Source organism: Lissotriton helveticus, chromosome 7 (assembly GCF_964261635.1).
Source record: "Lissotriton helveticus chromosome 7, aLisHel1.1, whole genome shotgun sequence".
NCBI classification, from domain to species: domain Eukaryota; kingdom Metazoa; phylum Chordata; class Amphibia; order Caudata; family Salamandridae; genus Lissotriton; species Lissotriton helveticus.
In genome coordinates this window covers 48,447,407-48,470,803 of record NC_136068.1, presented here as the reverse complement: position 1 = coordinate 48,470,803, position 23,397 = coordinate 48,447,407, and the positions used below count along the sequence as shown (strand labels likewise).

The 23,397-nt window shown below is 42.9% G+C and overlaps 1 protein-coding gene across 2 annotated transcripts in view; it reads right to left on the bottom strand.

Moving 5' to 3' along the window:
• LOC144767993 (guanylate-binding protein 1-like) overlaps positions 1-22,387 on the bottom strand; it is a 185,075-nt gene extending 162,688 nt beyond the window's left edge. The window contains exon 1 of one of the 2 annotated variants that reach the window (XM_078651384.1): positions 22,220-22,387. The gene's annotated coding sequence lies outside the window, so the exon portion shown is untranslated. The remainder of the gene's footprint in view (positions 1-22,219) is intronic. The other variant, XM_078651383.1, reaches the window with a different exon arrangement.
• Positions 22,388-23,397: the final 1,010 nt, after the last annotated feature.

Below are 23,397 nucleotides of genomic sequence, written 5' to 3'. Positions count from 1 at the left end.
TTTACACTCCAACAATCCTTTCTACTTTTCCTACCCATAAAGTAATATACAAATTTGCGCAGCTTGGAATGTGGTGCATCAAATTTTAAATACAGGGGGAAACTCTGTCACATACTTGTGCATAGGTTAAAAGACAATTCATATCTATTGTTGGCATGAGAGGGCCCTTCTTGTACACCACATTGAGAAAAGGAACCCTGCTACACAATAAACAATTGGGGTCCTGGTGTCAGTTTTCAAGATCCTAAAAGTTTCTACGCATCTTCTACTACCTAAATTTCTGCAAATCTGAACACGCCTTCTCTTTCTTACTTTGTTGTAGCCCGGGCACTCAAAGAAAACATGAAGTTCAGTTTCATCAGAATTATTACAGACAGGACACCTGACCTCGTTCTGCGCTTTTCATTTAGCAGTCACACAGCGTAAGGGCAGGACTCCGTATCTGAATTGTAGAAACAACTTCCTGGCTGCCGTGGGCTTAATAAGATCGATGGCCCTTTCAAAGGCTGGGGTGGTCTTAATTTCCAGAAAGGTTTGAGAAGATTTGCACAGATTAGGATCAGAATGGAGCAGGGACGTCCTGTAATCCATGTAAACAGACTTTAGGTAATTCTTTGTGACGCGGAGGCATGATGCTTCCGGGTCAGACCAACAATCCCCTATCCTCATACTAGTTAGCAGGTGCTTTATATGAGCAAACCAGGGGAGCTTTACTGCACCACTAATAGCTAGCACTTCCGTCAGTTCCTCTCTATATATTAGAAGCTCCGGGGTCGACCATAGACGTCGCCAATATAAGAGTGGTCTGAGGCATAGAACCGCCTCCATCTCCATCAGCCCCAGGTCTAATCGGAGGGGAACTAAGGGAGTGCTGCGCTGCAACCTGAAAAGGTTCCTAATGAAGCCGTTCTCAGACTGGATTAGGGTTACAGGCCTGCAGTGGCCCCAAAGTTCTGCTCAATAAAGAGCGCCCCCCGCATGCCTGTACTTTGTAAATTTCCAGTGCCGGGCTTACTGCACTCCTACTTGAGTTGTTAAATACCTTCATTATTCCCCCGGTTGATTGGGCTAGCTTTAAGGATGCTTTCCCTATGTGAGCCCCCCAGTCCATGGTGTCTGTAATTGTAATTCCTAGATACACAAAAGATGTTACTCTTTCTAGGGGTTCCTTTTTTAAAAAGGGGTTAGGACGTGTGCCCTTTGGCTTATTAAAAACCATAAATTTAGTTTTCTGGAGGTTGATCTCAGGCCCTCTCTCCTCACAGAACTACTGAAAACTGTCCAACACCCTTTGGATCCCCATGGGAGATTTCGATACTAAAAGCGTATCGTCAGCAAACATCATTGCTGAAATTCTTCTCCCTGCTAGTTTAGGGGCATCTAAGTCCTTCACTTTTGACAGGACATTTATCAAGTCGTTTATGTAAAGGCTAAACAGGGTTGGGGCGAGTACGCAACCCTGGCGCACACCTCGTTTAATCGGAATGGGGGCCGATAGTCCACCGTCTTTGCCGAATCGTATTTGTGCAAAGTTGTTTTCGTGCAATCACTGGATGAGATGAATAAGATACTCCGGGGCTCCTATGTCAAGTAAAATGGACCATAGTTTAGCCCTTGGGACCAGGTCAAAGGCTGACCTGAGATCCACAAATATCAGGTACAGACTGCCCTTCTCGAGACGAACCGTCTTCCAGTGGAGCAGTTGCAGTCTTAGGACCTGGTCTAAAGTTGATAATTTCTCCCTAAACCCAGCCTGAAGCGGGGAGAGAATACTTTCGTTATCCATCCAAGCTTGAAGTCTTAATATTAAGATTCGCGCAAAGATTTTTTGTGAGATGTCGATCAAACTAATGGGTCTGTAATTACCCGGCTGGTAGTTAACACTATTAGAATAAGGGACGGGTCCACAGAGCAGTGGCATTTCTTCAGTGAAATTAGTTCCTGAACTTCACCATTGTAACCACTGCACCCTTGCTGTGCAGTGTACTAGATGGAAAACTGTGGAACCAGAAGATGTGATTTTTAATCCTAGTTTCATCATAAGACTAAACGTGATGTAGTTGCAAAGGTATGCATCTTGAAACATGCAGCCCTGAACTGCTTTTTGGTACCAATATTTCCCCAAATTATTCGAATTTGAACAAAACATGCTATTTTTATGTGTTTGTCTTCTTATCTGTCAATATGTGAGAACTGTGCAATGGACTCAATACAGGAAAAAGAGCACCAAAGACATAAAAAAATGACAAAAAATATTTCCAGGGTCGGCCCCCAGCATTGTTTTATTTATACATTAATATGATTCAATATTAATTTCATGGCTAAATGGGGGAGAGTTGAAAGACTATAAATTCTCGGTCAGCCACTTTCCCTGTTTATTGAAATAACAAAAAAACACTATTTAATTTCAAATTCTCTGTAAGCCCTGAATTACTTTAAAGCTGAGTAGAAATAACAGGCTTCCAACGTACATCTTATTTGTCCATAGATGATTCCATCCGACACAAAGTTGTATTTCAATTTACAGCAAACAATATAAAAATGCTCCACTTCTTTGTGCAGTAAGTGCCTGAATGACCACTAAATAATTTTGAATTACAAATAGAAGATGGCAGAGGTAATAACAGGCTACAAGCACATCCACTAACAATTTATGGTGGGTACACAAAGCACAGTCATAACATGTGCTTCAATGGCAAACACTACGCCACCCCTATAGCGTAGATAAATATAAGGCAGAAAACACTACCATGTATTCACAAATTATAAACAAAATCCAGAAAACTAGACATGTGTTATATTTTTGATCTGGCAATAGTAGATCCGAAATTTAAGTTTCAACAAGAAGCCTGAATTTGTTGACACGCAGGTCAGTAACAGAGGAAAGTGAGCAGCCGACACGTGTTTCGGAAATAAGACGACTTTTTCAAGGCTCATACGTCTTCTGTGATGAGATACAGTAATTTAGAAGAGGAACATTAGGAAGTACGACGGAAAAAACTGTATTTGGAGCCCCAAGGACTAGATATGTACAAAGCGACTAGGTCTATATTTTCAATGACCACTGGGTCAAATAGTACTCGAAAACATAGCAGCATTTTCCAAAAAGTACAGCGAGAATCGTATAGAAAGAAGGGCCAGAGTCGGCCCAATATGAAGATATATGCCCGTAGTGGATTCCGTAAACTTTCAAAGTGTGCGCTTCACGTTGAGAGTTTACGGAAGTCGCTATGGGTATGTATATTCATATTGGGCCGACTCTACCCCTTTTTTCTATTCAATTCTCCAGAGGTCATTGAACCTGCGTGTCAACAAATTATGCATTCTTGTTGGAAATTAAATGTCCGATCTGCTATTGCCAGACCGAAAACATAACACTTGTGTAGTGCTCTGGATTTTGTTATACTAAATAATTTTGTTTAAACCTTGCTGGTTCAAGGCACAGATTTGGCATTCCTCTTATTAGCAACTTTAAACTTAAATGTCTTCCTAAAGATAGGTACACGAATGCCCCATCAATGTTACTGTCCTCTCCTTAGTGACCCCCTGCTGTAGCTTTGCAAGCTCCAACAGCTGTGGTGCCAGTCGCCTCTGAAAAACAGCAGTGGCCCAGATGCAATTTGAGCCAGCAGGAGGGCATAATGCATGATGCACTGTGGATTCCCTGCTCTCAACACTGATGCTCCTTCTAAAATATAGTGAAGTGGGAGGATATGTTAGGGACTTGCAGTGAAACAGCAAACAGTGGAGAACTGTGGTGGTCCTCAGCCACTGTGGTGTGGTGTCTTCCTCTTTCTGGGGATCACATTCTGTATTGTTTTGGCTGCTGCTTGCCTTCAACCAGAACCACCGTCCATCCACCCCAGTCAGCAATGGAATCAGTACATGGGGTTTCCACTGCACTTTACTTGTGTTTAGTGTAGGAGTATGTTTGGCATTCTTTTGTGCAAACTCAGGTGTATGCTCTTTGCAGAGGGTCGTGAACCAGCTGGTCCCATCAATCTCACGTCACCTAGCACGTGAATGGTACTTTGATGCACGTGGTACACTGCGAATAATGTCAGCCTCCAAGAGCAGCTGGCAGGAACTGCTGTGGTCATTCTCAATGTGAGAGCAGAGGTTGAGATTTGAAGCAGAGGGTGAGAGTTCACGAGCACTAAAGGCTCCATCGGATATGCCTAACACTATGGTCACTGGGGTAACTGGTGCTTTGTGAATCTGATAAACATAAGCTGCTGTGCACATCATGCAGGAGTCATTGCTCTGTGCAGGCATGGGGCCATTGGTTGGTAGGTAAATGCAGCCTGCCAATAGTCACAGAACAAGAGAAGTCAAAATAAGTTAAAAATCATTGTCATTGATGCCTCCCACCCCCAATTTTTGGGTGGCCTATATAGTGAAAGCAGACCATCAAGGCTGCTCACACGCAGAGGAAGGATTCAGCTTAAAAATGCATTCCTTCAAGATTAAGACTTGGGGGCGTGGCTTGAGCACTTAAGCAAGATGGCGGCGATCTGCTAAGCTCCATTCCTTCACGGAGCTAATGAAGTGATTTTTGTCCGTGTTCAGAGCTCATTTTAAGCTCCCCAGGTTGGGCTTATCTTCCGCTGTGTGTGGCACTTATGTGAACCAACGGTGAGCCTCAACTAGACTTTTCTTCTAATTATCGCCAACGCCGCTCCACAGGTACGAATGCAGCCATTGTTTTTGCGTGCCATTCACAAACACATTTTCTATGATTCCTGAGGTGGCATTCTTCACTTGGGTGAGCACTCCACTCTTCTTATTTAATTGAATGAAACACATGATAAGCTTCAGAGGAATAGTGCATACAGATTTTAATATTCTCACTCATCACTGGCAAATTGACTTCTCCAAGGATTACTTCAATCTTTACTATTGTCAGGAGTATTATGTGCGCATTTCAATAATGTTATTGAATACTTCTTTGCCAGATGGAACAAAGATTTGATGAGTAATACAAGGCGTGCTGCTGTCCCCATTCTTCATTTTCCTCATTTCCATACATCATTGACTGAGATATCCTGAGTATTTACGGATAATGGCGCCATTTTGTTAACACGCTTCTTACATTATCTTTCTCCTAATATCCTGTATGCCATGTAATACTTTGGTCTTTTTTAAAATGAGTCATCGTCTCCAATGCTGTCTAATGATCGTATCATTTATACTAAAATATGCATAAATCCTTTGTTTACATGTCATAACGCCATTACTATCTGTCTCACTAGTCTACATGAATTTATGTATGAGGGGGATGTGTTAAATTATACACAAGCTGTGAGATGTTACTCTAAAAGATATTTCACATCCTGCTTCTCTTACATATTCGCTAATCTGCGGGTACCTTTATTTTTCTGTATGCGTGCTATGCTTTTATAATCATACTACCTGGGATTTGAGCATGGTATTTACCTACTACAGTGTCTGAACCTGTTTACAACTCTACCATTGGTCACTTAGTGTATGGGTAGGCTTTCTTCTATTAAAAGACATACTCATCAACAGGTTCATATTGTCAAGATGGCCAGAGATCCTCTTAATCGTACGAAAACATCTTTATCTGGCATCAAACCAAAAAGAGTCAAAAGAGACCCTCTATCTCCAGGTCAATCATCCTCTAATCCAGCCTTGGACTCAATTTTAGACAAATTGCGTGCATTAAAACCATGCATGAATGCCACTAATGAAAAACTACAGTTGATTGAAGATCGTTGGATCAACATGGAAGGTAAAATGTTTGTGATGGAAAAACGTATAAGTAACCTACAGGATGTGGCCACCAAAGTACCTCTGCTGGAACCAGAAATTCATAAACAGAAATTACATACTGAAGATCTCAAAAATCCCAACCGAAGGAACAATCTACATTTATATGGCGTACCTGAAAACATTGAAGGTCCTGGTCTTCTTTCGTTTTTAAAGAAATTTGTGTCCAACCTTCTTAATCTTCAATCTTCCACTCCTCTCAATATCCAGCGAGCTCACCGTCTTGGACGTCTTCAACCTCACTCTAGCAAACCTTGTGGTATTATAATGCTATTTCTAGAATTTACTGACCTAATGCACGTATTAAAAGTTGCTGGAGAAAAACGCAGTTTTGTCTGGTCTGGACACAATATCTTCATCTCACAAGACCTCTCCAACGCTACCAATGCTAGACGTAAGGAATATCTAGCTCTTCATCCTCAACTGAAATCCATGAACATCCACAATGGCATTCTACATCCTTGTCTTTGCAAAAGGTGTCTCTCACTCATTTGAAGACCCATCTAAATTAAAGCTATTCCTGCAATCCATTACTATATCACCTATGGACACAAATACTCAATGTCATTAAAGTGTTAGATAGTTACTTTTTTAATCGCATTATCCTCTCTCTACTTTCCAACTATGAACTACATGGCCTAAATATCTTTATTTTCTACCTCTCCTAATTTCTTTTTCTTCATTGCTGTTCTTGCTTTTGAGTGCGGACATGCCCGACTCATCTTCTCTTTTTCTCTCGATTCAGATCTGACATTATGTCCTTGATCTGTCTCATCTTCTCTCTATCTCTTTTATTCTTCTTCTATTCTCTTGATCTCTGTATTCTCCTTCCTACTACACCTTTTCTTTCCTACCTCTTGTCTCCTTCCCTCATACCTACATGAATGTATATTTTTTTTACTTCCTTATGTGTTTATTATATCTGTAATGTTACCTGATTTGAGACGAACGTTGTCTTTTTGTTTCCATTGTTACCCATGCAGTTCGTCATCATTGTGCCTGTAGCATGTAACATGTTTAATGTTGTTTTGTGATCTGGGTCACCCTGTCAAGCGTCAAAAGGTATTCCACATATTGATACTTAATTGTCAGATTGCTTTTTTAAATTTTATCTACTGAAAACTGAAAATGATATGAGTGGAAGATGGGTAATAGTCAATACCATGGTCCATAATGAACAAGTCAGCTTTTTAAATATTTATGGACCAGTCAAGTTCTACCCAGACTTTTGGCATGCTATTAAATTAAAACTATCCTCAATCTCTAATCCCAATAATATTGTTGCTGGAGATTTCAATAATTGGATGGTCCCCTTTTCCGATAGGAAATCAGATTGTAAATTCAAACCTGACAAATCTCATAAAGCATTTTAAACTGATATTGCCTCTTGTCCCCTCTTTGATGCCTGGAAAACTTGTAATCCTGACAAACAAGAGTTCACTTTTTTTCAAATGTACATCATACCTTGTTGTGTATCTACTATATTCTGACTTCAAAATCCTTACTCTCCTCACTCCAATCTTCTGAGAATGGCTCCATTTCTATTTCTGATCATGCCCCTGTCTCAGTCACTTTAGATTTACCCCTCGTTATGCCTAAAAATGCTAGATGGAGATTCAATAACTCTTTGCTATCTGATCAAACCTACATTTCTGATGCTACATGCTTTATAAATGAATTTTTCCAACTTAATAAATAAAGTGATACTTCTGTACATAACAACTGGGATGCTTTTAAAGCCTCTTTTAGAGCATTCACTATCTTCTATACTGCCAAAAGAAAAAAATCATTAAACTCCCAGTATCTCTCCACTCTCAAACTGATCAAGAGACTTGAACACACTTATTATACTTCTAAGTCTCCGGTTCACCTATGAGACCACATCAACGCTAAATCCGATTTACACAAACTAGCTACAATCAACGCCTGTAATATCGTACTCAAAATAAAATCCAAACGCTGCGGGGCCAGAACAAGGCAGGGAAAATGTTAGCCAACTATTTAAAAGTTAAATTGGAAAGGATAGCTGTTAGACCTATTCGTAATACCCTCAATAACACCTTACTATATTCTGACTCAGACATTGTCAACGCATTTCAGTCTTACTATCACTCATTATATATAGATGATACTAATCCTTCCCTCACATCAGGAAATTTTAGATGCAATTAAATCTCTAAAATGAGCTAAGGCCCCTGTCCCTGATTGTTTCTCTATTGAAGTTATCTCCTATATTTTTGCAATGCACTTACACGATCTCTTCACCTCTTTTCTATTACATTCCAAACCTGAAGCCTCCTTTCTTGATGCCCTCATTGTAATCATACTCGAAAATGATAAAGGCCACTTCTTTTGTCAAAACTATCACCCAATATCATGAATTAATTATGACTGCAATTTGTTTGCTAAAAATCTTTGCCTCTAGACTAGCAGATGTTATACCCTTACTTATAAAATCTGACCAATCTGGATTTATTAAGAGCAGGCTCACCTCAGATAATGCTAGGATGATTTCTAATATTCTCACCATGGAAAAGCAATATCCTGATCCCCTAGCCGCTCTATCCCTCGATGCAGAAAAAGCTTTTGGTCGCATAAATTGGCAATTTATGTTCAAAACCCTTCACTGGTTTGGTTTCAACCCCAAATTTATGTCATTCATCAAGTTATTATTCTCAGCACCTCATGCGTGTGTCTCTGTCAATGGTTTTTTATCACCTTATTTTAACTTACACAGGGGCACCAGACAAGGTTGACCCTTCTTCTCCTCTCTTATTTCTTTTATGGCCCAAACCCTTTCTTGAACGCATTCACCATAGTTCTTTGATATTGTGTTTCCAACACAAATCCCATGAAATTAAATTATCGGCCTACGCAGATGACATTTTAATCTACCTTTCGAAACCTCTAACCGCTTTGTCTCTCTTCTTACAGGAAATGGATTTATATTCTAAAGTATCTGGATATAAATTAAGTTTCTCAAAAACGGAGATTTCACCTTTAAATTCCTCATGTTATCAATTCATATGTTCCGACACTAACTTCAAATGGTGTCGCTCTAAATTTAAATACCTAGGTGTTTGGTTTTCTCCTACCATCCCCCAAACTCTGGCCCACAATTTCAATACATTAAAAACCAAGGTCTAAAACACTCATTTTCATCCTGGTCTCCCCTCTATTTATCATGGTGGGGTAGATTGGACACCATTAAAATGATGATTGTACCATTCATTCTATTCTTACTATCTATGTTACTCTTTAAGATCTCCAATTATTACTTTAACCAAATTAACTCCCTTTGTTCTAAATTTCCCCGAACAGCAAACCTGCTGTATTGCATTTTCTAAATTAATTAAACCAAAAAATAAAGGGGGTGTTCGATTCCCTAATTTTAAATTACATCTCACCGCATTTTTAATCAGACAAGTTTATGCATTGAACAAGCAGTATCACGATGAATCGATACCCTCCTCGATCAATTTTGAACGCTCGCTACTACATGAATTCTCTTTTTACGACACCTGTTTTAGATCCAATTGTACCTTTATAGCTAACCATCCTATTTTAAAATACTCACAACACCTGATACGCTCACTGTTTACAAACGGCTCCAACTTTCATCAAGCTTTTCTTGCCTCTTCCATCTGGTATAATACATTTATTAAGTTTCATCATAAATCTTTCTACTTCAAATACTGCCTGATGTCGTGATTAGTGCAATAGTAATGTGGTGGGAGGCTGTGAATTTTTGAAAATCATGAAAATTCAAATTTACTCAAGCATCCCTAGCGCACATGCTTTATTTACAGGGATTCCTGCCAAGGTTAAACATAATTAAAAGGACCAATATAATACTATTTATTTTGCGGTTGCTCTATGCCTAGTTGGCAAAAAAAAATTTTAACTAAATAAATAAATAAAAACTCACTTAGTCATGATTTAAACAAGTATGGTATTTACAAAAAAAATGTAAACAGTCGTATACTGAAGCGCAGCCCCAAGGTAACCTTTCTCTATCAAAACAGAATTGGAGGTCAGAACAGTGCAGTTAATACAGACGTCGTTGGCTAGTAAATGTGCGAACCTCACTGTCAGAAACACAAACACACACCACCAAATGGATTCCATTACAACAGTCCTACAAAGTGGAGAACATGGTACTTAAAACATTTCCAACCGAAGGGGTCATCGGGGCTCTAAGAACACTGGATTTTAACCGCTAGTTACTACAGAAAAGTTCCTCTTTTAGCAGCATATGAAAAGTGTTTAAAACAAGCATTGAAAATGCAGTAGGTCTCGCCCTCACATAAGTTAAAGAAATTCTGTTTATAATTAGATTTTTTTAGCTTTGCTTTTATTAGTGTTTTTCAAACTTTCTTGTACATAACATACATATGAATGCATATATGTAAATGTATATGTATGCATGTATTTATATAGATATGCAGATGTATATATATGTATGTAGAGAATAGAGAGTGAGTAGTAGAGAGTAGAGAGTGAGTAGTAGAGTGTGTAGTAGAGAGTGTGTAGTAGATTGTGTTGTAGAGAGTGTGTAATATAGAGTGAGTAGTAGAGAATAGTAGAGTGTTTAGTAGAGAGTGTGTAGTAGATTTTTTAGTAGAGTGTGTAATATAGAGTGAGTAGTAAAGAATAGTAGAGAGTGTGTAGTAGAGTGTAGTAGAGTGTGTAGTATAGAGTAGTAGAGAGTGTGTAGTAGAGAGTGTGTAGTAGAGAGTGTATAGTAGAGAGTGTGTGTACTATAGATACATTACAGGCGGTGGAATGATAAATCAAGGAGACAATTCCATGAGGTGAGAGAGACATATTCTTCTGGGAATTAGTAACAGTAGGTGGGATACCTCCTATGTGGGAGCAGGACCATCTGTATCAGACAACCATGTGAAAGTCAATAGGCACAAGGGGATCGCACAAGGGGATCATGATGCTGCACACAAGCGTCTTGATCTGCCCAGCATACATTAGCAGCTGCCAGTGCTTTAAATGGGCCGGTACTGTTCGGTACTGAATAACTGCGCTTTTCTATTTTGCGAGGGGGAGTACCTGCACTTCTCAAGAGTGACATAATACTTTTAATTGGAGAGTACCGGCACTTCTTAGAAACAAGCAGGTACTCTGGTACAGGGTGCCTGCACTTCTATGTTTCCATTTAAAGCACAGGCAGATGCCATAACGGAAGTACTCCAAGTCCACCGTACACCAGCAGCAAAAGGCACCTCTTATGGGGACGGACACGCTACCAACCATTTACCACCGCATCCAACAATAAGAATGGTCTTGTGTCCTTACAGTGAAAGTCCACTTTCTGTGACCTTCGAGTACAGCTGAACAAAGACGTCCGGCTTTGGCGAAATCAAATTAAAGAATGCTAGGCTACAGCTGGCCAGCAGATGGCAGCACATAACCAATCAATCTCAGTACAGAGAGTGTGTAGTAGAGAGTAGTAGATAGTGTGTAGTAGAGTGTAGTAGAGAGTGTGTAGTAGAGGGTGTGTAGTGGAGTGTGTAGTATAGAGTGAGTAGTAGAGAATAGTAGAGAGTGTGTAGAAGAGTAGTAGAGTGTGTAGTAGAGTGTGCAGTAGAGTGTAGTAGAGTGTGTGTAGTATAGAGTAGTGAGTGTGTAGTAGAGTGTGTAGTAGAGAGGGTGTAGTAGAGAATAGTAGAGAGTGTGTAGTAGAGAGTGTGTAATATAGAGTGAGTAGTAGAGAATAGTAGAGAGTGTGTAGTAGAGAGTGTGTAGTAGAGTGTGTAGTAGAGAGTGTGTTGTAGAGAGTGAGTAGTAGAGTAGTAGAGTGTGCAGTAGAGAGTAGTAGAGAGTGTGTAGTAGAGTGTGTAATATAGAGTGAGTAGTAGAGAATAGTAGAGTGTGTAGTAGATAGTGTGTAGTAGAGAGTGTGTAATATAGAGTGAGTAGTAGAGAATAATAGAGTGTGTAGTAGAGAGTGTGTAATATAGAGTAAGTAGTAGAGAATAGTAGAGGGTGTAGTAGAGAGTGTGTAGTAGAGAGTGTGTAATATAGAGTGAGTAGTAGAGAATAGTAGAGAGTAGTAGAGAGTGTGTAGAAGAGTAGTAGAGTGTGTAGTAGTGTGCAGTAGAGTGTAGTAGAGAGTGTGTAGTATAGAGTAGTGAGTTTGTAGTAGAGTGTGTAATATAGAGTGAGTAGTAGAGAATAGTAGAGAGTAGTAGAGTGTGTAGTAGAGTGTGTAGTAGAGAGTGTGTTGTAGAGTGTAATATAGAGTGAGTAGTAGAGATTAGTAGAGTGTGTAGTAGAGAGTGTGTAGTAGAGAATGTGTAATATAGAGTGAGTAGTAAAGAAGAGTAGAGAGTGTGTAGTAGAGAGTGTGTTGTAGAGTAGTAGAGTGTGCAGTAGAGTAGTAGAGTGAGTAGTAGAGAGTGTGTAGTAGAGAGTGTGTAGTAGAGAGTGTATAGTAGAGAGTGTGTGTACTATAGATACATTACAGGCGGTGGAATGATAAATCAAGGAGACAATTCCATGAGGTGAGAGAGACATATTCTTCTGGGAATTAGTAACAGTAGGTGGGATACCTCCTATGTGGGAGCAGGACCATCTGTATCAGACAACCATGTGAAAGTCAATAGGCACAAGGGGATCGCACAAGGGGATCATGATGCTGCACACAAGCGTCTTGATCTGCCCAGCATACATTAGCAGCTGCCAGTGCTTTAAATGGGCCGGTACTGTTCGGTACTGAATAACTGCGCTTTTCTATTTTGCGAGGGGGAGTACCTGCACTTCTCAAGAGTGACATAATACTTTTAATTGGAGAGTACCGGCACTTCTTAGAAACAAGCAGGTACTCTGGTACAGGGTGCCTGCACTTCTATGTTTCCATTTAAAGCACAGGCAGATGCCATAACGGAAGTACTCCAAGTCCACCGTACACCAGCAGCAAAAGGCACCTCTTATGGGGACGGACACGCTACCAACCATTTACCACCGCATCCAACAATAAGAATGGTCTTGTGTCCTTACAGTGAAAGTCCACTTTCTGTGACCTTCGAGTACAGCTGAACAAAGACGTCCGGCTTTGGCGAAATCAAATTAAAGAATGCTAGGCTACAGCTGGCCAGCAGATGGCAGCACATAACCAATCAATCTCAGTACAGAGAGTGTGTAGTAGAGAGTAGTAGATAGTGTGTAGTAGAGTGTAGTAGAGAGTGTGTAGTAGAGGGTGTGTAGTGGAGTGTGTAGTATAGAGTGAGTAGTAGAGAATAGTAGAGAGTGTGTAGAAGAGTAGTAGAGTGTGTAGTAGAGTGTGCAGTAGAGTGTAGTAGAGTGTGTGTAGTATAGAGTAGTGAGTGTGTAGTAGAGTGTGTAGTAGAGAGGGTGTAGTAGAGAATAGTAGAGAGTGTGTAGTAGAGAGTGTGTAATATAGAGTGAGTAGTAGAGAATAGTAGAGAGTGTGTAGTAGAGAGTGTGTAGTAGAGTGTGTAGTAGAGAGTGTGTTGTAGAGAGTGAGTAGTAGAGTAGTAGAGTGTGCAGTAGAGAGTAGTAGAGAGTGTGTAGTAGAGTGTGTAATATAGAGTGAGTAGTAGAGAATAGTAGAGTGTGTAGTAGATAGTGTGTAGTAGAGAGTGTGTAATATAGAGTGAGTAGTAGAGAATAATAGAGTGTGTAGTAGAGAGTGTGTAATATAGAGTAAGTAGTAGAGAATAGTAGAGGGTGTAGTAGAGAGTGTGTAGTAGAGAGTGTGTAATATAGAGTGAGTAGTAGAGAATAGTAGAGAGTAGTAGAGAGTGTGTAGAAGAGTAGTAGAGTGTGTAGTAGTGTGCAGTAGAGTGTAGTAGAGAGTGTGTAGTATAGAGTAGTGAGTTTGTAGTAGAGTGTGTAATATAGAGTGAGTAGTAGAGAATAGTAGAGAGTAGTAGAGTGTGTAGTAGAGTGTGTAGTAGAGAGTGTGTTGTAGAGTGTAATATAGAGTGAGTAGTAGAGATTAGTAGAGTGTGTAGTAGAGAGTGTGTAGTAGAGAATGTGTAATATAGAGTGAGTAGTAAAGAAGAGTAGAGAGTGTGTAGTAGAGAGTGTGTTGTAGAGTAGTAGAGTGTGCAGTAGAGTAGTAGAGTGAGTAGTAGAGATTGTGTAGTAGAGAGTGTGTAGAGACTGTGTAATATAGAGTGAGTAGTATAGAATAGTAGAGTGTGTAGTAGCGAGTGTGTAGTAGAGAGTGTGTAATATTGAGTGAGTAGTAAAGAATAGTAGAGAGTGTGTAGTAGTGTGTAGGAGAGTAGGAAAATCTTTGAAGTGTGTCAGACCAAAATATTTTGAACAGGAAGGATACCCTTCCAGTACAAAACCTATGGTAGACTCAGGCCCCTCCCTAGCACTATGGCGCTAAGGTGTGTGCGCGGCGCACAGCAGCTGGAATCAGCGCCAGGGAGAGAGGAGGGGAGAGCCATAGCTCTGTAGAGATGGGGCTCTCCTGCCCCCTCCCTGTCACACAAAGCACCGCAGCCTTTTTGGGGGCTGCGCTGGGGTCCATGACAGGTTTCTGAATTAGGGTGACCAACCGTCCGTAAACTTCACGGACTGCCCGTTATTTGGGCCTCTTGTCCGTTGTCCGTCAGGAATAACGGTGGGCGGCCAGCTACGCTCCGTGCACGGAGTGCGCGTAGTGCCGTCTCCTATGCATTTTGCGTAGCGGGCGTAGCCAGGCGGCACTACGCGCGCTCCGCAGACGGTGCGTAGCCGGCTGCCACCCTCCTCCCTCCCGCCCTCCCTAAATACTTAAATAAAAGGATAGAAAGCTTTTAAAAACACTTACCTTGTCCGCCGCGTCCCCGGGGCTCCCTCTCACCGTCCCTGGATTCGCGCCGCCATTTCGGATACTAATGCGCATGCGCGGGCGCCCGCGCATGCGCATTAGTATCTGAATCGTGGCGGCGCGAATCGCGGGACGGCGAGAGGGAGCCCCGGGGACGCGGCGGACAAGGTAAGTGTTTTTAAAAGCTTTCTATCCTTTTATTTAAGTATTTAGGGAGGGCGGGAGGGAGGCGGGTGGCGCGTAGTGGGGCTACGCGGAGTGCACGGGTGGGCGTAGTTTTGTGCCCACTTCGCGTAGCTCCGCGGAGCCCCACTCTGCTCACTACGCCCAGGGTTAGTCAGGAAGTCTTTCACGGACGCCTTTTGTCTGTAATTCTGGCCGTTGGTGCAAGCTGTCCCTCCTGCAAGCAGCCTGAGAGTTCTCTAACTCTCACTGCAGGGGCCCAGCTCGCACTTCTGTGAAGTGAAAGACCTGCTACAGCTCCTCCCCACTGGGCACAGATTGCTATCGGCCTTTATCATTCTGTTTGACTAACTACTTAATCAACACAGAACCCAGAATGATAAAGGGCGGTGAGCCCCTCCGTACAGATACAGCATTTGCTGGGCCTCTTCCTGCCAGAGGTCTTCATACTGTGCGGCGCCCCCCCCCCAGGGGATCAGTGACTGCACTCCCAGGGGGTTGCACATGCAATAGCTAAGAAGTGTAAATGAAGACGGCCTGGAAGTGTGGCCTTTTTTATTAGGCGCAATTCCAGGCGGTTTTCATTTACAGACTAGAAATGTAAAAGTATTGTGCTATGGGGCTGGGGTCATTGAGTGTGGTGATACGGCCGAAGAGGTGGCTGAGAAGACCAAACTATTCTGTAAGGAATTTGTTGTTTCCTATCCAGTTACAAATGGAAACAAGCATTGGAAATGCAATTGGTCTCGCATTAGAAAACTTGGAGCTATTGGTTTTGTAAATGACAATTTTTTTTATGTGTTGGTCTTGTAAATAGCAAAAGTAATAGCTTTGTCATTTACAATGCCAATAGTTTTAACTTTTCACAAACGTGACTCCCATAGCATTTGTAATGTAATAGGTGTTGTATTTACATGACTATAAAAAGAAACAGGCTTGTAAATACAAACGTTTCGTTTTGTGAAAATGCACTGCCATGCGACATGTGAACACATTTCATGCTGGCTAATTATTCTAATTTGTTTAAATATTTACAACACTTAATTCACCCTAGTAGCCTAACAAAGTCAGTACAGTACCTCAGCTGTTGGGGAAAGCTTTCCCTTCCTCTCCTATACGCACTGAAATAAACATGGCTGTAAATGTGTCAGGTTGTCTCGGGCCACAAGCACAATAAGAGAAACAAGAAAAACAAGCAAAAAAAAAAACGAGACACGGCCTTCCGGCCGTGAAAGTGAAAGTACGGCCGGCCGTGAATAATTAGGGGAGGAGCAGCCAGGAGAGAGCAGGAGCGGAGGCGCCAAGCTGGGGACCCATCAAAGGCATATCCTTGAGGGCCTGCACGTTTCTGGAGAATCCTGTGGAATGCCTCCACACATGCCGACAAACAACACTGCTCTCCACATACAATCCAGACCTGCGCAGATAACTTATTCAGCCGCATTGGCCATCATGTATCGTCTGGGCCAAAGAGGGCTTAAGGTATTCCTAAACTGCGCCCAAGATCTCACTGGCCATGTCCCACATAGCATGTGTGTAACAGTCCAGCAAACAAACTGCATTTATGAATCAGTTTCAGATCAAAAACCGTAGCAGATGAAAAACAAGAGCCTTCAGTGGTCTGCACAGCAAGAAAAAGATGCAGTTCCTTGAATGTTTGCAGTGTTTAATGTGGAGTCTCCACTGTGATTATGATTAGTTACGGACCTTAAAAAATATATAATATTTAACAGGGATAATACTTTGTTGGCGAACTCGATAATTCATTCTGTGCCTCTGGGTAAACTTGTAGTCCTACTTCTATGTTAGTGAAGCGTCACTATTTGTAGTGTATTTAATCTCGTCATCCTACAATGTTGACATTTTAGTCTAAGCAGTCTACAAGCTTCATTTTTTTTGCCCTACAAAAGAGTCAACGAACAGATATAAAATAAATATTGAGAACGGTCTTGCCACTCACTCTCTTTCACGGGGACCTGACCGAGATCTGTACATATACTTTGTAGGCACTTTACAAGAAGTGTTAACTAAGTATCTCGGAATAAATGTGGGTGTAAAATGTGCTGCTTTCCTAACCAGCGCTGTTGCTGAAGCGTGCTTCCGACTCTAGCTATTTTTCTCGGCTCCGTCGTTTTGCTGACAAGCCGTTTCCTGCGAGAGTTAAAGGGTTGCCAAAAAAACCCGGTGGGCGGCGATTTTCAAGAAAGCTATGCCTGGCCGTGTATGAAGCAAAAACATTTTATAACAAAGACGGGGGGCTGGGTAAACTGCGGAGAACACAATCAAATCAGACCTTAAACACTGAGAAATAAGTTGCCCGCACATGTCACAGGTACACTGGGCCTTAATTGAATATATATGAAAATGCCAGTTTTTGCTTTTTAATGCAACATCAATATGCATACAGGAGCTATTGAAAGTCCCAGAAATAATTGTTGATAAAAAAAAACGGACTCTAAAGCTACCACAACATGTCACGCGATTGACATTTATACACCATTAAACACGTCTTTGTTATGGTTAGGAAACGTTAGTCATTGTATTTAATTCGAGGGTAAAGATGTTTACTAGCGTTATCTGCATACACAGCTTTCTCACTAACCAGATAATAGATTTAAAAGGCATCTTGTCGAATGATACAGCAGCCACGTGGCCAGTTTCCTAGTGGAAAACCTGCCAGCATATGTTTTACACCAAGACGTTGCCACTTTGCGACTAAAGATTAAAAGTATTGCGGCAAACTACATGCCCCAAAATGCAGAGTGAAGTGGCTTAAGTGGGGTCTGGTAGGGGGTTTCACGTGGCACAACACATTACATTAATATATAGAAAATAATATTTTATTAAGGGAGCCTTAATTAGGAGAACATTTTGCAACTAAAAATAAAGAAAAATTACATTTGTATTTGAGGTGTAAAGAGGGGGTAAGCAAAAATAGAAACTTTAGCATTTGATAGTGTGCGTGTCACAAAGCACAGTGTCAAGTAGGTAAAAGTTAAAATGTGGCAAGTAGTTGAATTACTCTAATGTCACGAGTTCTAAAACGCTCTTCGACCCGTAAAGAAAGGCAGCAAGCGAGATAAAACGAGACACGTGAAAGTATGGCCGGCCGTGAATAATTAGGGGAGGAGCAGCCAGGAGAGAGCAGGAGTGGAGGCGGCAAGCTGGGGAACAGATGGCTGGCGATTTGATGCTGTGCAAGCGCATTTTAGGTCAATGCGCTTGCGCATTGACCTAAAAGCGCACGGGCACAGCACCAAATCGCCAGTCTAGGTAAAGTCTGTTTAAGCCCCTATAGTCTCGCTCCGCTCAATGCGCATGCGCATTGAGAGGCGAGACCTAAAACACAATAAAAAAACAAAAACAAATTTAAACATCATGTTATTCTGGCAAATCTCTTAATCTCCCGTGCCTACAAACTAATGTGACCTTGTGTAATGTAATAGGTGCTCACGGCATTCTGGTTTTGTTCTGAAACTAGTGATAAATGAAGGTGCCCAAAGGTATTATTGTAAGAGGTCTGATATTTATCAGAAAACACTTCTACTATGTCACACCAGTAGGTACACTGAAAAAAACCTAGAAGGGTTCAGAAATATACAAATGAAAAAAAATCCAAATTGGTATAATATGCATTATATTGGTGAACAGTGTGGCAAATTGAACAAATGCGTATACCAGGGTCAGTTCCCCCAAACTGATTTAAGAGTTCCTGGTCGTCTGGATGATGCTGGTGTCTCATCTTCTGAACAAGTCACAGGATTGCTCTACGCTCATAAAAGACTGTGCAGCCTGCAATAGATTTACTCAAAACACAGCTTTGATAGACCTGGCTCTGGTCTAATACCACTGAGGTATTTGAGCCTGTGGATGAGTGTTCTCAAGTAAATTTAAGAAACTTAGAATCTGAGATCGTTTTTTCATTATTCGCCATAGTTCTTTCCCAAAGCTGCAAAAGCGCTTCATTTTCCAAAGTCTTTCGCCTTAATTTTATTAGGGACTTTTTCCGAAGTGTCCACCACACCCAGAGCAAGGAAGGTGTCTTGTTTTTTTTTTTTTAGACTGGGTGAGCTGCCTGTTCTTCTGTCACTGTAAAATGCTGGCTCAGCAAATATAGGAGTCAATAACAGAGGTTTTACGGATCCAAACATTGCCCATTTTCACATTTTAAGCATATATGATTTTAATTTATGGTTGACGATGGTGAGAGTATGCGTGTTTGTGTTGTTTTTGCAACTTCTGATGTCATTGGATTTATGTGAGTTCCTACTCTGTGCATATGATGTGACATGTGTGGGTGATGGTCTGTGTGTGTATGTGAGGGTGCATCTTTATGTGATGATGTAGGGTGACCAACTGTCCATAAATTTCACGGTCTGTCCGCAATTTGGACCTCACATCCGTTGTCGTGAGGATCCCTTTCCCGGCACCTTTTGTCTGTAATTTTGGGCATTGCAGAGAACAGCACTGTTCCCTGCATGAAGCCTCAACTCTCTGATGGGGCCGCCTCGCACTCCTCCTCGGAGCATAAGAGCAGCCCCACCCTTGCCTTGTCGTTCTGTGCTGGCTGATTGCCACATGCAGAATGCACATGGTCCAGTCTAGGCTGGTATCGCATATGGTGGGTCTCCCCCAGCCTCTGTCTAGGGCAGGGCCTTCTGTCAGACAGAAGAAAGGTGCAACAAGCATTGGCATAGCCAATAGGTCTCGCTTGTGGGACCTTATAAGTATTTAGTTACAAGGATATTGTGCTGCAAAACAAAATACGTATAAGCTCCCACAAGCGAGACCTATTGGCTATGCCAATGCTTGTTCCTTGTGGAATTAATAGTGTACCTCCGATATTGCTTTTATCAGATGAACGTATCGTTGTTTTTTCCTCCTTAAACCTTTGTGAATGGGATTTTTAGTTTAACCCTAGAGTCTTATTTGTGTAGAGAGACTTGTTTTTCCTGTTGCTCAAGTACATTAGTGAAATCTGAGCGTCGAGTTACTGCAGAAGCATTCCAGGAACTCCGCAGTTGCTCTGAATGGGCACTGTACACTGTACTATTGCACTGTACTTCGAGGCTTGTCTGCAAATGGCTTTCAACCCCTGGGCGAGGCAGCCCATTAGTCACGACTGAAATCATCCCTGCAAGAACCGTTTTGGCGAGGCCGTGCGTCATGTTACTTTGTGTGTCTTGCACTTAGCGTCTCGCGGCTAACTGCTGTGAAGTTGTTGCTTGCGAGAAAAAAACGAGCAAGCAAAGGTCAGGATTACATTCTTTTCTCAAGGCTAAGACCTTTCTGTACAATACACGCTATCAGTTGTCGTGCCTTATTAACGAGAGATAGAAGGCGGATTACTGCTGTGTGCAAAAAACACTGTGGCACTGTCAGTTCTTAAAAGCAGGAGGGATGATAGGAGGGAGTCGGGGAAGTAAGGCTGAGAGCAAGCAAGCTAGGGAGTACGGATGGATGGGAGGGGACGACGGAAGAAAGAAAAAGAAACGCGGGAACGGAGGGAATAATGTTTGGAATAGGAAGGAAGGCAAGAAAGGGGACGGAAGACTTGAGGAATGGGAAAGAATTGAACGGAGAAGAAATTAAGGCTATGGAAGCAAATGGTGGGGGCCTGAAGGAGGAGGGGGTGCGAGGGATGAGGGAACACGGCCTGGGGGAAGCTGGCTGGGGAGAGAATGCAGAGCGCACGCTGGGCGAAGCCCTTTGATGTGCTGTGAGCGGCCGGGAATGAATGATTAGGGGAGGAGAAGCGGGAAACTGAAAGTACGGCCGGCCTGCGGCCGGCCATGAATAATTAGGGGAGGAGAAGCCCTGGCCGTGGATGTGCGTGCATGTTGCTCACGTGGTTCACATGAACTGCATGAAAACGCCATGAAAACGCCAGCAAAAAGCTGGTGGTTTCATGATGTTTTCGCCACTTGAATTCTCGCTCCGCTCGATGCGCATGCGCGCATCGATAGGTCGCGAGACCTAAAAACGCCAATTTTGCAACATGAGAATCCAGTTCAAGAAAAGAAGCTGGTGAAAGAAGTTAAATAGAAGGGGCTAGAGTTCTTTCACAGTCTCTTCATTTTAGAACTTATGCATTTCCAATATTATATTCAAGGAAGCCATGATTGCTACATTTTTATTTTATGCATCTAACAACCATTGACAAAACCAATAGTTCTGGCTTGTTGCAGGTGTTATGCTACTTGTTGTTATATAGCTCTATACAATGACAGAAGAGGTTAATATGGAGTGAACAAATGGATGATGGGTGAGTTAATGGGTGGATGGATGAGTGAAATGATGGATGGATTGATGATTTGATGAGTGAAAGGGTGAATGGATGGACGGATGAGTAAACAGGTGGATGTAAGGAAGGATGAGTGAGTGAAAAGGAGGCTAGATGGATAGATGAGTGAAGGAGTGAAAGGGTGGGTGGATGGATGACTGATAGGGTCAATGGATGGATTCATGAGTGGATGAATAGATGGATGGGTGGAAAGAAGTAAGGATGACTAAGTGAAAGGGTCGATGGAGAGAGGGAGGATGGATTGATGACTGAAAGGGTGAATGAGTGGAAGGATGAGTAACTGGATGGATGGATGAGTGAAAGGATAAAAGGCTGTATGGATGAATGATGGATGGCTGGATGGTAGAGTCGATGGAGGAGTGTACCGATGGATAGGGTGAAAGGGTGGATGGATAATGGATGGATGAGTGAAAGGGTAGATCGAGGGATAGATGAGTGAAATGATAGATGGAAGGATACATGAGGGATAGGTTTGGAAATGGTTGAATATGTTTGGATATGGATGGGCTTAATTATATTCTATTGCCCGACCTCCTCTGATGTGTCTGTAAAACTTACCTTTTGTCCCGAAGTTTTGTCCTGAATTTTGACCTCCTGTCCTGAATTTGTGTCCTGAATTTTGACCCTTTGTCCTTAATTTTTACACTCGCCGTCCTGAATTTGCACCCATTCCAGTTGGTCACTCTATTCTGAATCCAAGCATAAGTGATTTTCCCAGAATCACGGGGTGTTGAGCCGGCGGCGGGGCGCCAACCTGTTTACCAAGCTCCAAAGTCGCAAGCTCTGGGCGTAGCGCACATCCCCTCCTTGGGCAGAGTAATGTGCTGGTACCCCACCTATGTTATGGGCAGCAGCACTTTACCCTGGTTTCACACCCTCTGTCGGCTATCATAGTACCACTTGCCGGCACCTGCACTTTACCCTGGCTATCTACCACAGGTATTCTGCTGCAATAGCGCCCTCTGCTGGCGACCGCAGTGCATTGTGCCAGGGAGCACCTCTTCCCACCACCAGCACCTTACCCTGGGTATCTATGACGGGTAATCTTGCTATTGTGGCGCCCTCTTCCAGTTCCAGCTAACATATCCGAGTGTGCCAGAAAGTATCTCGGTTTTGTCGGTAACACTACAGCACCTTACCTTGGCTAGTCCCAGGTGTTCTGCTGTTACAGCGCCCTCTGCTGGCTCTCTCAGGTCAATGTGCCAGGGGCACCTCTCCTCAGCACCAGCCGCGTCCTCGATCAGCTCCTCGGATTGGGCTGCGGTGAAGCAGGGACTGCACTCGGCGCCTCCGCTCGCTCGACCTGTGAGCGCCGGCAGGGAGGGGCCCTTAAATAGGGGTTTAGGCGCGCCCCACCCCGCCCTCTCCCCCCGCGCTGCTCTGGAATTCCCTTCTCGGGTTGGCAGCCAGCGGCGGTCCTGGGAAACCCCCTCAGCCCCCATTACTTGCCCCCTCCGCTCCCCCCAAAAGAGTAAACAGTTCGGCAAGCAGTCAGGGGCAGGCATTGAGGCAGAGTGGACTTGGCGCGGGTCCCACCGGCGTTCACTGTGGACAAAAGTGGCAGCTTCTCGGTGTTATCACCATTAGACCATCAATGCGAATTCCAACCCTTGTCCCTTTAATATAGTGCAGCGGTTTCTGTTAACTCATTTCTGGGCAAGAAGGATGAAGGGTCGAGTCAGCCCTGCAAGGTTAAACCCCATGAGTGAGCCCATACGAGTGGCACTGCTTGTCCAGCTCTGAAAGAGTTACACACATTATTATTATTATTATTAACATTTTATATCGCGCACAGCTACCCTGGGGCATCCCGGCGCTTTGAACAGAGCTTCAACAGATGAAACATTCAGTTAGACAAGACAAATCACGCAGGAAACAGATATGTTTTCAGACCTTTGCGAAAACGCAAAGTACCGGTCTCAGCGCGAAGTTTTAAGGGTAAAGAGTTCCAGAGCGTGGCTGTGTTCACATGCCAGTGTCCCGGAAGGATTCACCGGGCAATAGGGCATTCACAAACCGAGGGACGCCCAGGCATGCCTGCTGGGCTGGGGCTCACTGTGTTTGCAGCTGGGACATCACGACTCGAGTCAGGGGGGTCCCTCGAGGTTCTGGACACGTGCCACACCGAGGCCGGGGTGGCACAGCGCATTCAAAGCCTTATCGGAGAAGAGGCACCTCTGTGCCAGCCTGGAGCATAGCTAGGAGGCACCTCTGTGCCAGCCTGGAGCACCTCTGTGCCAGCCTGGAGCATAGCTAGGAGGCACCACTGTGCCAGCCTGGAGCATAGCTAGGAGGCACCTCTGTGCCAGCCTGGAGC